At 44.8% G+C, this 13,261-nt stretch overlaps 1 protein-coding gene across 2 annotated transcripts in view; it reads right to left on the bottom strand.

Annotated features, from left to right (window-relative positions):
• TAOK1 (TAO kinase 1) overlaps positions 1-9,209 on the bottom strand; it is a 65,191-nt gene extending 55,982 nt beyond the window's left edge. For both annotated transcript variants that reach the window (XM_059487207.1, XM_059487208.1), the window contains exon 1: positions 9,105-9,209. The gene's annotated coding sequence lies outside the window, so the exon portion shown is untranslated. The remainder of the gene's footprint in view (positions 1-9,104) is intronic.
• Between the last annotated feature and the right edge of the window lie 4,052 nt (positions 9,210-13,261).

Below are 13,261 nucleotides of genomic sequence, written 5' to 3'. Positions count from 1 at the left end.
CACAGACATGAAATCACATACAGAAAACCCCTAAATCAGCAGGTGCTCACTGCCTCCAAACCAGAAAATAAGCAGACAAGTAGAATCACAACTCACGCCATCCTCTCCTTCCACTCATGCTGCTCCATATCATCCTTGCTTCCCCAACATCTATGTAAATAGGTAGGCAGATTTTGCAACAGGCATAATAAACAAGTATGAACTACTTCAAACCAGCACAGGTAACATTAGTTTCAAAGCTGAAAGCAGCTTTTGGAGAAAGCTTGCTAAATTTCACACTCCAGGTATGTGGCAACATGGAACAAAAATCCTTTGGAAAAACAAGGTCCCAAAATACTGAGGACTTTCACACAGGTACTCAGACTTCAAGGTTTTAATGCTTTTTGGGGGTTATTCTAGTTTAAAAGGATGACTAAAGCAACAATACTCTTTAATTTTATTATTTCCAGGTAAGCCCCAGCTATTTTACTGCACAGATATGCCTTAAATGAATCCCCACACTGCAAAGACAGGTACAGCAGAATCTAGATCAGATGAAAGTTACTGGTGATGAGCTGAGTAATGTCTCACCCTGCAATGCTTATGGATTCCCAACAGGCACAGGGGCTGGGAGCTCCTCTTCCTTCCCAGGGCACCAGGCGAGAACCCTTTCAGCTCTTTACAGCAGTGAGCATTTGCATTACACAGTAACTAGACCCTGAAGAAAAGGTGAGATTCAGCTGTGGCAGAGACTGCACAAACAGGGTCAAAGATACACTCTGCCTCCACAGATCTCCATAAAAATGTCCAGACAATACCCAAGTCTTTCCATTTTATATGCACAGGAATATTTTTAACTTAGATGGGCAGTCCCTGGTTATCCCTGTGCGTGACTGACTTCAAAAATGAAAAAAACTTAAGTTTGTTGTTCATCAAGTTCAGGGACTGATTTACAATGCATTAAAAGCTCTTTTCAGATTTATGTTAAGATAAAAATCAGCAAAAAGTGTCAGATCATAATAACAAAGAATATTAAAATTTTCAAGATTTAGCCAGCTTATTCATGAGCAGCATTAAATTGCCATTATGGCAAGAAAAATCTACACAGTGCTCCTCTGATGAAACAAGAAACCCCAAACCCCATCCCCTGCATTTTCAGCAGGTGGGGCAGAGTTTCAGAGGGAGATTTGGGACAGTGCTGCTGCTCAGCTTTGAGCCCTGTGCTGCTCCACCACACCCCACAGGCAAAGCAGCATCTCCTACACTCCTGCTTCCACCTCACAACCTGGGAGGTGCTGATGCAAACTGGGAGCCAAGGAGACAAATTCTCCTACACCATCACCACCAGCCATGCTGAGCAAATTGCTCATTTCTCCACCTGTACTTCAGCATCCCCACCTCATAAATGTAGAAAATAAATATGTCTTTATCATCCATTTGAAATACCTTGAGATTTGTGGGTGAAATTCAGAGCACGGAATTACTATTATTATCCTGCTAATTCAGAGAAAAGCATAAAACTATCACATATGTAAGATAATATTTCTTTGCTATAGCTTAAATTGCTATTTGTGTATTAATATTTCATTTCTCATATTAATATTAATTATAACTATTTCTGTTTAAACATAAAATATTTGTAATACCTACAGAAAAACATTGTGATTATACTAATTTATAGTCACTAGAGTAATTACTTTTCAGTACCAGAGATTCCCACAGCAATGGGAAGAATATTCAAATGTGGATCACACACCCTGGTGCTGGACCAGCCCCTGGAGAAACTCCAGAGCCCAATGTGACAGCCCACCTGCCCAGTGGTCCACAATTATAAATTCCAACAACAGAGGAAAACACAAGAGACTTAAAATAATGTGCTAATTAGTATTTTAAATATATAAGGGCCATTCGAGAAAAAGCACTAAAATATCTGGGAAAATTTAAGGGCTTTTCCAAAATTCCATGTCAAATTTTTATTCAATAAACTAGCAAGTAATTCTTTAAATGTTCTTTATGGTTTTGTGACTAATTATGAGCTAGTGAAGGTAAATCATGCACTTTATAAGTAAACTATTTTCACGTTAGTCTAGTATTCAAAGCACTCTGCATGTTATTGTCAAATCAGGAACGAATCTTTTGCCCAGTCTTGTTTTTGCAAATAAATTTACATCATCAGTATTGTAATGAAATCAAAGCAAAGGTGAGGATGAAGACTTCCTTATTCCATAACATTTTATTTTGGATTAAAAAAACACGTATTCAGATGTCTTCTGAAGTACAGATTATCTTAGTGTTTGGCTCCCTGTGCTCTGTCCCTCCAGTCAGCAATAGAAATGTTGAATTCTCTGGTCAGTTCAGGACATATGTGTAGGCTGATCTGCTAAGAATGTGGTCAACTACTGAGCTAGCAGCTGACAGCAACATCTTCTGAGAGCAGAAGGAAATGTCTCCAGTGATTGTCATGCAACCACCTAAATTCAGCCCCAGCATCCTCACCAAGCCCTCCTCTCCCCCTCCATGAGCACTCCAATTTGTACAGATCTGGCCACTCAAGGTGGCTTCTGGAATGGAGATGCTCTAGGATTTCCTTGCCCATATATTGTGCCAAATGAAGGGAAAAATAACCTTCCATCACTTACAAAGGCCAGATGATCAGCATTCAGATGGGTTTGCCTGCATTCTTGCTGCAAAACGGGCAGGTCCCAGCAAGAATGAAAAGGAGGTTCTACCACACACCTCCAGCCAGAGACTAACCTAGATTTAAACACTTCAAAGCATGTGTTAGAGGGGGTTTGTGTGGAAAGGGAAGAAGGAAAATTAAGCCAAAAACACAGGTAAGAGTTCAGGGTTTGCCTATATGGCAATTAACCCATAATAAAAATGAAGCTTGGCATTCTTTGCAAGGCACTGCCTCTGAAATGTATCATTATTTCCTTCCCAACTCTGACATGCACTTCTAGGAGACAGCAGGAATTTTTGTCAAGGCCAAGGTTACCCTCTTTTTTAACTGAAGTTGCAAGCCCTCATAAAAACCCCAATCCAAGAGCCTGGCTGCACACCCAGATATACCAAGCCAGTATAAAGGGAGGTTTGTACCAGCTCAGCTGATGCCAGTGAAAATCAGATCACTGCACCTTGGTCTGTATGGGTGGCAAAACCACATTTGTGCAGCCAGTCCAGCACATAATTCCCAAGACAAGACTTGGATATGCAAAGACCAATTTAAAAAGCCCAAGGAGACAGAGGAGAGTGATGGATTAAAGGCAGAAGATTGGGTGCTGTGCACAGCCCCTGTGTTCTGTCTGACCCTCAAAGAGGGACACAGCTTACCTAGGGGTACAGGGCAAAATCATACCAAAATAGATTCCAAACCCAGGGTTTAACTAGTTTGCTATCTAGGCCAGGAAACAGTTCTGGAACACATTTAACACAGTTTAATCGCATCAAATCACAGCTGGCCCAGAACTGATTTTAACAACTGTCAACTGCTCCTTGAAACAGGCAAAGCCAAAAAGAAGATCACAGCACACAGTTTACAAAGAGCACAGACACAACCCAAACATCCAGAGCAGCAGCAGCAAAGCAAGGCACATTCAAATCCCATGATCTTTATTCAGATTGGGTTACAAGGAAGTGGGAACTGGGAGGAGTTAATGTCAGTGACAACTGCAAGGCAGAACTAAAGGAGAAACGTGTTGCACTGCCACCAGGACACAGCTTGAGAAATCCTAATACTGATGGAGAAAGTTACTGCACTACTTACTGAAAACCCGTGGCCTATTTGAGAAACAGCACTAGCAAAAATAACCTCTCCTCATATCTCATCTCAGCTGAGGAGGGAGGGACAGTCACCAATTAAAAGGGGACTGAGGTGGGAAATGAGAACTGCATATTAAGAATGGTGAAGGAGGCAAAAATAACAAATATGTGCAATAGCACATGAGATTCTTTCCAAGAAATCTCAGTCCAACATTTCTCTGGGCATGGGCTCATGGGTCTGTTAATGCCCTTGAGCAGTGGAATGTCAGGGAACAGAAAGGATTGCTGGGTGCTTGAAAACAGACTGAACACATGGATGGGGAACAAGCCAAAAGTGCTACAAGAAATGCTCCCCACACTTCCAACACACTTGTACTTGCATATTCCTCCTTCCCATCCTCCTGGACCCCAAAGCTTTCCAGACATTAGAAATCAGTCAGAGCAGAGTGAGCTGAAGCTGAACCAGGAATGCAAAGGGAAGGACTGATCCTCAGGGCCTACTCCCCCAAAATCTGTGTTTAGCAGTGCTCAACTAAAGACAGAAGGCCAAAGGAAAGTAAAAGAAGTTTTAAAATTTAGGTGAACTAAGTGAAAGGCTGAAAGCGACTTTATTCACATTTTAAGAAATCAAACATAATACATATTGGCTTTCAGTCTAAAGCCATAGCAAAAATCTCTGAGATTAACAGTAAACAGAAGAAATTTTCCTTTCAAATATGGATTGATAAAGCTGACCTGCAATAAAAGCTTCCAATGAAACTCACAGGCACTGTTCCCCCACATTCTGATAGGAGTCTGCCCTGTAAACATGCTGAACTCAATGAGCATAGCAGAAAACTGTTTTTATAAAATTACATCTCACTCTAAAGAAAATATTTGTATGGCTGTAGCCAGGAGTGTAATAAGGGTCATTGGAAGATCACAGGCACAGAAAACTGAAGAGCCTGCCAGCTTTAGAGTTTTGTGACTTCTACTTTTTTTCCTCAAGATCTAACTTTTCCCCCAAACCAAACATTTCAAGCCTTTTCCATCCTGAGGACAATACTCAATATGTAAATCTCATGCTGTCACCCCATTCTGACCCCTAAAGAAAAATCAAAACTGTTTCCAGCCAAGCAATACAGCAGGCAAAACTACAAGCTACTGTCCAGTTGTACTAAGAAGCCATCAGCACTCAAACTCATGTTGGACTGTCCTCACCAACTCCTAAGAGAAAGGAAACCTCACCTCCAAGCTATAGGTGTGTAACTAATGCTGTAGATCTGTCCTCAGCAAGCTCTGATTGAACTGGAGAAACTTCTTTGTTTAGACAAAACTTATTGCTGCTTTGGCAATTTCATGTTTTGTTTACAGTGGCTACCTTGCCTTTTCTTCTGGCAAAGAAACAAAGATTTAGCAGAATGTGAGAAAAGAAAAAATCAAGACTAATAATGTACTGATTTCTCATCAAGTATTAGAAGTTCCTAATGGCTACTCTTTCACAATTAAAAAAATGCTGTAATTCCAGTGATCATCAAGTATTTGTTCAAAAACTGCTTTAAAAAGCACGTTTGGAGCCCCCACTGTGCTGGCTAATGTCCATTGTGTTTCTAAGGGCCTTCAGAAAGTGTTCCCTCCTCCATGTTCCGTACTGTAAATGAGCACTTAGGCAAAGAGGAAGGAATAGTGTGTAAAAGCCAACTCTGCTTTTAAACAGCTCTCTATCTTTTCCTACTATTTTTTGCACACTTCTTCCCTCCAGACACTTTGCATTTCACCTCTGATTTCATGTTTTTATATTTTAAACTTTTTCACAGGAAGGACTCTCCCTTCACATGAGGGGTTCAGTGATTTTCTGACCCTTTGTCCATTGAATCTTTTTCAGTCTCTTCTCCACAGAGAAATCAATGTACAATCAGCAATGCCTCAGCATGTTAAAGGACAATAAAAACAAAGAATCCTGAACCCTAACCACTACAAGTTTAGCAAAAAGTGCCACCAGCCACCTCTGCCTTTAAACCTCACTGCTGGCTGTGGTGGTGCAGCCCAGTCCCTGGGGTTGTCTCTAATCTCACCTCACTGTGCACTGAGCATTTCAGACCACCAAGCTGACATAAAACCGCTTTCTGCTGGTGCAGGATCAAAGACCAGAGCCAATGGAATGACACCTCAGTAAGGGGAATTTGCCAAAGAGCACCAGGCCTCACACACCAGGGCTTCATCCTGCACTGTGTCCATCCAGAATGAGCACTTGGTGGAGAAGAGTAGGATACACTCACTATTACACAGGAAAATACAGATGTGGGTCTCAGAAAGTATTAAATCATCCTGCTCTGTGCTGTTACAGGCAAGCTTGTCCCAAGCATGGTTAACCAGGAGAGGACAGAACTGAAACTCTGCTGTCAGACCCAGGAAACTTTCCAGTTCAGACATGACTCCAGGCCAGGGTTGGAGCTCAGCTCTTCCCTTTGTCCAGGATCACAAAAGGAAATAAAAGTAAAATCCTTGACACTGCACAGCACACTTGAACAGGAAAAAGATAAGGGCCCCCCAGCAGCACTGCCATTCAGAAGGCAAGAGCATGGTTCATCCCTGGTAACACCAAAGATTTTTCTAATTTCTAATATGCACTTCAATCTAACAGGATGTTGTTTACATGATTTTAATATGAACAGGAACACAACAGAAAATGCTTCTAAGATAGGATCTTAGTGATTATGGGAGTGTTCTTCAAAACACACTGAGAATGGAATAAGGCAAGTGGTATTTACCATAGCTTCCTCACCACTTCTGGATCACAAAGAGAGCCAGATCAACCCTAATTATCTTCTAACTTGACAAAATACCTATACTGTCAAAAAAACTTCTATGAGGCATATTTCGGAAATGACCTTACAAGTTTATCCTTGCAGAAGTGACAGACACCAGCAGCAGTACATCCAGTCTGTCTTTGCTAGAAAGAAAATTACATCTGAAAAAACCAAGTACCTGGAAACCACCTAATGTTGAGTATGCAAGGGTTGTGTCAAAGTGGAACTCACTACTGCAGAGTCAGCTACCTACAACATCTTTAAAACAAATCTCTGAAATTGCTGCCATATCTATTGTTCTCTACAAAACATCCTCATTACAGGAAATCCACTACTAGGATACATCTGAAGATGTAATTATTAGTGTGATATTTGTTTCTCTTCTAATGAATCTCACCAAACATAAAACCTGAGACTGTCCTACTACTCATTAAAAACATGTTATTCTGGAGACAAAACTGGTGAATAGAGCTAGAGATGAAAACTGCACAACTGGAAATGTTATTTAGCTGTAAGTAAACATTAAAAGTTCTCCAGTTTAGCTTACACTGGTATTTAACAGCAGGACATAGATAACTTTTTCAAATAGTCTAACTTGAGGCCTAAGCCACCTTATCTGTGCATAATTTTAATGCCAACATCTGGTCCTCTACAGGCAACACTTAATTCATTGAACTTAAAAAGAAAAATAATATCCAACTATACAAAGAGTTTTTACTTCAGGCAGCTGTATTTCAGCAGGATAAAACTTAAAATTAAGCTGTTCCATCAGAACCACCTTCTCTTCACTGAGATATTGTTAACAGAGGAGAAAAACCTTCTATCAAGTTCAAAGGACAAATTGAGGTTCAAGTTTATCAATGTATTTCAGCAAATGGATAAAAGGAAGAGGAGTACTAAAAATGGCAAACATACCAGTCAGAACTAGGCCAATGTTGTGGAGAATCTAATATGAAGGCTCAAGCCAATCGTTGATTAGGTTTGCCCTTGGACATAAGTAGCAGAAACTATGGCACACTAACTATGAGGAGGCACAAAGGCAAGGAAAATACAGGCTCAAGAAAAGCATACCAAAAACTGTATTGATTGCAACAGAAGTTGCTATTCTGTAATCCTGAAATATGAAAACAAGCCTTCCCTAGTGTCAAAATGTATCAGTTTTCCACGGTTTTCACTATTATGTGCTATCTGCTAAAGCTGTTTTTCAGACACTGAGAATCTGAACTATATTGTTCAATTTTATATATATATATATATATATATATATATATATATATATATGGTGGGTTTTTGAAACGTTTCATCTGAAGCATTCCAAGCTGATAACCTTTATCCAAATACATAAAACAAGAGCCATGTCAAATGCACTATAAATAGCATTAATAGTAAGGAATCAATAACATCCAAACCTTTAGGTAACATCTTATTAATCCGCCCTTGGCATGCATGGGCACACTGCTGTAACGGCTCTCAAAATGCAATAGTCAAAGGTGAAGGACACAATTTGTTCAACTAGTTAATGCAACTGCTATTTAACCAACAGAGCCACTAAAATGCCACCTAATGAAATACTCCGTACCATGATAAGCAGCAGAGACAAGCACGATAAACACGAAACGTTTTTCTAAGAAAATATATTAGAAGTCCTCAGGGCTGTTACCGATCTGTCATATTTTCTTCCGAAGGCATGTAAAGATCTACATTTGACAACAACCATTTTAATCTGTGGTTCTCTCCCCCCCTCCCCATTTCTTGTACCGCGCCCAACACAATGGTACAACTGCATCTCCCAGGTATCGCCTTGGTATTTATTTCTGCTTTCACAGTGACAAAGGTCAACTCTGATGCTCCAAAGATGCTTGCAGCAAAGCTGGGTGAGAGATATTTCTAACGACATACCCATACACTGGTTTACAGAAATCCAGCCTCCATGAGATGTTTTAATCTGACAAATTAAAATGGTTGGGAAACGCTATTTGGGTAACGGAATCGGCCGCCACAAGCATTGCTGAGAGGGGAGCAATAAAAGGTCTTTAAAATAGGTCACTTTCAGCCAAATCCCACACCAGCACCGAACAAAATGGTATATACACTGAAAACTCACCGCTTGGGGAGGAGCGAGGGGCATGGAGGAAAAAAAAAAAAAAAAAAAAAGAAAAAAAAAGGGAAGGGTGAAAAAAATAAAAGGGCATAAATCCGCGCGGGTCTCCGAGGGACCCCAAAGCCCCTCTGGGGTTCGGGGCTCGGCCGGCGGAGCCCCCGGGGGAGCCGCAGACAAAAAGGGCCGCGGCGCTGGGCACGCCTGGCCGCGGGGCCGCCCCGGCCCCAGCCCTGGGCCTCCGGCGGCCCCTGACAGCGGGGAACATCCCTCCGCCCGCGGCCGCCCCTCCGCGGGAAGCGCCATTTCGCCGCCCGCTCCCCCGCCGGTGCTCGGCGGCGGCGGCCCCGACCCTGCGGCACTGCCGCAGAGCGCGGCGGGGGAGGCGCCGGCCCCACCGGGCCGCCCCCCCCACCCGCCGCCTCCCGCACCCTCCCGGGGCCGCCCCGGCCGAACCCCCGCCGCGCTGCCTGCCTTACCCTCCGCCGCAGCCGGGCTGGGAGCGCCGGTCGGCCCCCCGCGGAGGAGGAGGAGGAGGAGGAGGAGGAGGAGAAGGAGGAGGAGGAGCGGGGCAAGGGGCGGCGGCCCCGCGGGGGGAGGCGCCCCCGGAGGGGCGTCGGGCCCGGCCCCCGCGGGTGCCCGGGCGCGGCGGGCACAAAGGCGGCGGGGCACGGCACCTAAGATGGCAGGGCGGGCGCGGCGGAGCGCTCAGCCGCCGCCACCGCCGCCACTACCACCGCCGCCGCCGCTGCCTGGGCCCCGCTCGCCGAGCCGCGGCCAGGCCGCGCCGCGGAGACGCGGCGTGCGGGAGGGCGGGCGGCGCCGGCCGTGCCGCCGCGGCGGAGCGGGTCCGTGTGCCGGGCCGCGATCGCTGCCGCCGCCCCGCCGCCACCTCCCCTCAGCGCCGCCCGGGCTCCGGCTGCGCCGCCGCCGCCGCTCCGCGCTGCCCGCAGCCAGCGGCCCCCGCCCGCCCCTCTCGCGAGACTTCGCCGCCCTCTCCCTCCCCCCCCACCACCGCGGCCGGCGGGAGGGGCTGGGGGCGGCGGGGGGAGCAGGGGCGGGGCCGCGAGGGGGCGGCGGAGGGGCAGTTGTGGCGCGGGGGCGGGCGGGGCTGCGTGAGGAGCGAGCGGCGGGCTCAGGGGTCCCGGCTGCGAGGGGCGGGCGGCTCTCGGTGTGAGGGTCTCTCCGAGGATGGAGTGTCTGTGTGAGGGTCTCTGTGGGGAGAGGGCGTTGGTCTGGTGGGCTGTTGTGAGGAGGGGGCAGCCGGTTGTGAGGGGTTATGTGGGGCGGAACCCTTGGTGTGAGGGGGTCTTGGAGAGGGGTCGTTGGTGTGAGGAGAGGGTAACCTAACCAGCTGTGAGGAGAGGTTTTGGCGTGAGGGGCAGTTTTAGGGGACAGGTGAGGGCTTGCTGAGGGATAGGAGAACAGGAGAGAGCTGGCTGAGGGGAGTTTGGGACAGAGGTTTTGTGGAAGCCCCATGTGGCGACACTGAGGGCTGAGCGGGGCCTGAGGGAGCAGATGGTGAGGGGCTGCTGCTGAGGCCATTTGAGCTCAGACAGCATTTTGAGGGGCAGCAGGCCTGAGGGAGAATGAGGAAAGGTGTGGGAGGGAGGCAAGAGAGATGAGGGGCTCAGCAAGGGGATACATGGGGCCAGGACGTGTGTATGGGAGAGGCCTGACACGGGTGGGAGCTTTTTGAGGGCAATGTGGCAGAGGACAGTGGGTTTGGGGCAGGCTGGCTGTGGTGAGGCCATGGAGCCAAGTGGAGCTGCCTCTTTGGCCAGGAGCAGCTCATCTACAGGCAGTGACAATCCCAGGAGGTGGTAGGTGACTGCTCTAGTGTAGCTGCCCTCACCAAATGGGTGTATTTCAGCTGCCCTTGGCCAAGCTGTATCTGGGTTGTGGCCAGAAGAGGGAAAAAAAATCTCATGGGTTGAGCACATGGTCTCCTAAACTGTACCCTTGGCTCACAGTGGTGGGTGTTGAACTTGGTAGGTTGTTGAGCCTTTGTGTGCTTTGGTATCTCCATCTACGAAGCAGAGATAACAGTTGGCTTCATGCAGGGATTAATTATCGCATCTTGTAGTCACGTATTTGTTTATTTGTTTTTGCTATAGATTACAGCTGGAGGAATTCTAAACAGTCCACTCCTCCTTGTCATGGTGTTTGAGCGCATTGTGCTCCTGTCTGAACAGAGGAAATCACTGAGGTCAGTCTCCCTTGTGTTTATCGTTGCTTTCCCTTTCAGAAGTAGGGGGACAAGGAATCATCAAAATAACAATTTGTACTGACATCCTGATAATAAATTAATAGAAACAGTTACATAAGACACAAAGTTTGTCAAAGGTGTGTTTGTAGGGATGGCTTCCGTTTTTAACTTCAGAATTACACTGCAGGCACAGTGCGCTCTGTTATAAAGTATTCTGCAAATACTCAATTTTGAGATGTCCCCAGTATGAAATTATACAACTCTGTAAATCCAGTATTACTGCTACTGCTGAAATAAAACAGATGAAACAAACGTCCTTCCATTTTCCACATAATCTAACAGAAAGCTTTGTATCCAGCAGGTGTTGAGGTGATCCTGGATACAGCTTAGGTGAATTTTGCATTTACCTTTAGACAGGCAGAGCTATTGGGGATTTTAATTTGGGATGGGGAGACACCTGAGGAATGTTATTGGCCGTAACCATTGTGGACCACATCTAGAGTTTTGTGAACTTGTCCCAAAGTGGTCTGATACTTTGCCTTTTCAAATCCCTATAGGAAAAGTGAGACAAACGTGGATCACTTCAAACATATGTTGTTGTGGGTATTGGGAGAGGCAAACTAAAGGTTTATCTGATGATCTCAACCTTGAAGTTGGCAGCTTTGACAGGAAACTTGGTTTCATTCATCTGCCAAAGATATTTGTAGTGTATCATTTGACAAGTTAAAAGGCATTTTTGTAATGACACAAAAATAAAACCATCCGCTTTCTGAAACTACAGTTTCTGTCTTCTGAAATAATACGGGAAGCACGCTTCTGGGGAAATTAAGGGCATGTTTAAAAGGTAAACATTTGTGTTTTCAAATTTTGGAAGAATGGTGTTTAATGTGAATCTGCTCAGTGTGGCCTATTGATTCTAATTTGGTTTTGTACTTGTTTTGTCGAATTAGTGGGTATAATTTGCTTTTGGAGATGGGAGAACAAAATGGAGCAGTAAGAGAGAGTGATCCGCCCACGGGGTCAAAAGGTGGAATTAACAATCAGGTTCTTCTGAATCTTGATCTTGTACTTCTTCCTGCAGACAAATTGCCTGTAAAGCTCATGAATTATGAGAGCTAGCAAGGTCCATGGAGCTAACCCAGCAAATGCCAGCAGAGAGTCTGGGCCACAGCTCTTAGTGTTACACACGTGAAAGATAATGAGAGGTCTAGGGAAAAATCCTCAGAGTCTCTTAACAGTGGCTGTGGAAAAATGTGAATAATGCTTTGCCCTTAACTATCAAGTATTTTACTTGAAATGCTAGATCTGCATTTGATATGTATTCAGTGACTGCTTCAAAAATATACAGTATAGTCTGTGAACAGACTGGAAAAAGTTCACTGAAATTCTGATGGAACAGCCAGTGTGAAATTTATGTTTATTGTCGCCAGCTGAACTAAACAGCACATTTAGCTCTCCTAGTCCATTGCTTTAGGTGTGTTCTTGCTGCCTTCTCAAAACACCATACTAAGTATCTAGAAAGTTACTTCAACTTCATTTGCTAATTTCCTGATGCAAATTTAGTCCACTTAAGAACTAAACAGGTTTATGTATGTCTGCATCTGGGATTTGCACCAGTCTATCTGTCAGATAGCTATACCCAAAGTTAATTCTGTCTGAAGGAGGTGCCAGAACATCAATAAATAAATATTACAAATTGCCTAGCGGTTCAGCTGACAGGCAGAACTGGTTTCAACACATTGCTCCCAATGTGCTGCTGCAGAGCTGGCCCTGGACTAGACCCATAGAACATTCCAGCATGGACAGGACCTTTAAGAGCTTGCACCAGCTCTCCATGATATTGTAGGAGAGGAAGCGGAGAACAATGCTGAGTCCAACGGAAACTGTGGCAAGAATTTCTTCAAGGCACATTGTAATTACTCGAGCAGGGAGTTTGGCCAGGACATTGGGGTTAACACCCCTGCTCCTGTAGAGGTGTCACAGTTTATTTTTTTTAATGACTTGAAGTGATGAGAAGCTTGGCTTTCTGTCTCAGCAGAATGACACCAGTTCAAGCAGTGTAAACTTCTTATGCCAATATGAAGGTGCTGGTTCAGAACCAACTCAGAGCAGCGATGGGGCCTAGTACAGTAATCATTGCTTTATAAATACTTGCAGTAGATAAGAAAGATAAGAGTGTGATTAGGGCACAGTTTCAGGTGCTGTAATTATAGCCATGCCTTCCTCAGCCTTTGGTCCAAATGCTGCTTGAATCTGACCATTTTTAAGCAAACAATTGTAAATTTTAGAAGAAATCGTAGAACTTGAAGCAGAGAAATTTGGTTATTAGTTATATAGCAGCTGTGGACAGCAGTTATCAATGCTTTTTCTTAGAAACTTGTTATCATACAAGCAGAATGTAATTTAGCCAATTCTTTCATGCCATTG

The sequence above is a fragment of the Ammospiza nelsoni genome, chromosome 21, assembly GCF_027579445.1.
Source record: "Ammospiza nelsoni isolate bAmmNel1 chromosome 21, bAmmNel1.pri, whole genome shotgun sequence".
Lineage (NCBI taxonomy): Eukaryota > Metazoa > Chordata > Aves > Passeriformes > Passerellidae > Ammospiza > Ammospiza nelsoni.
This window is presented reverse-complemented; position numbering and strand designations above follow the sequence as displayed.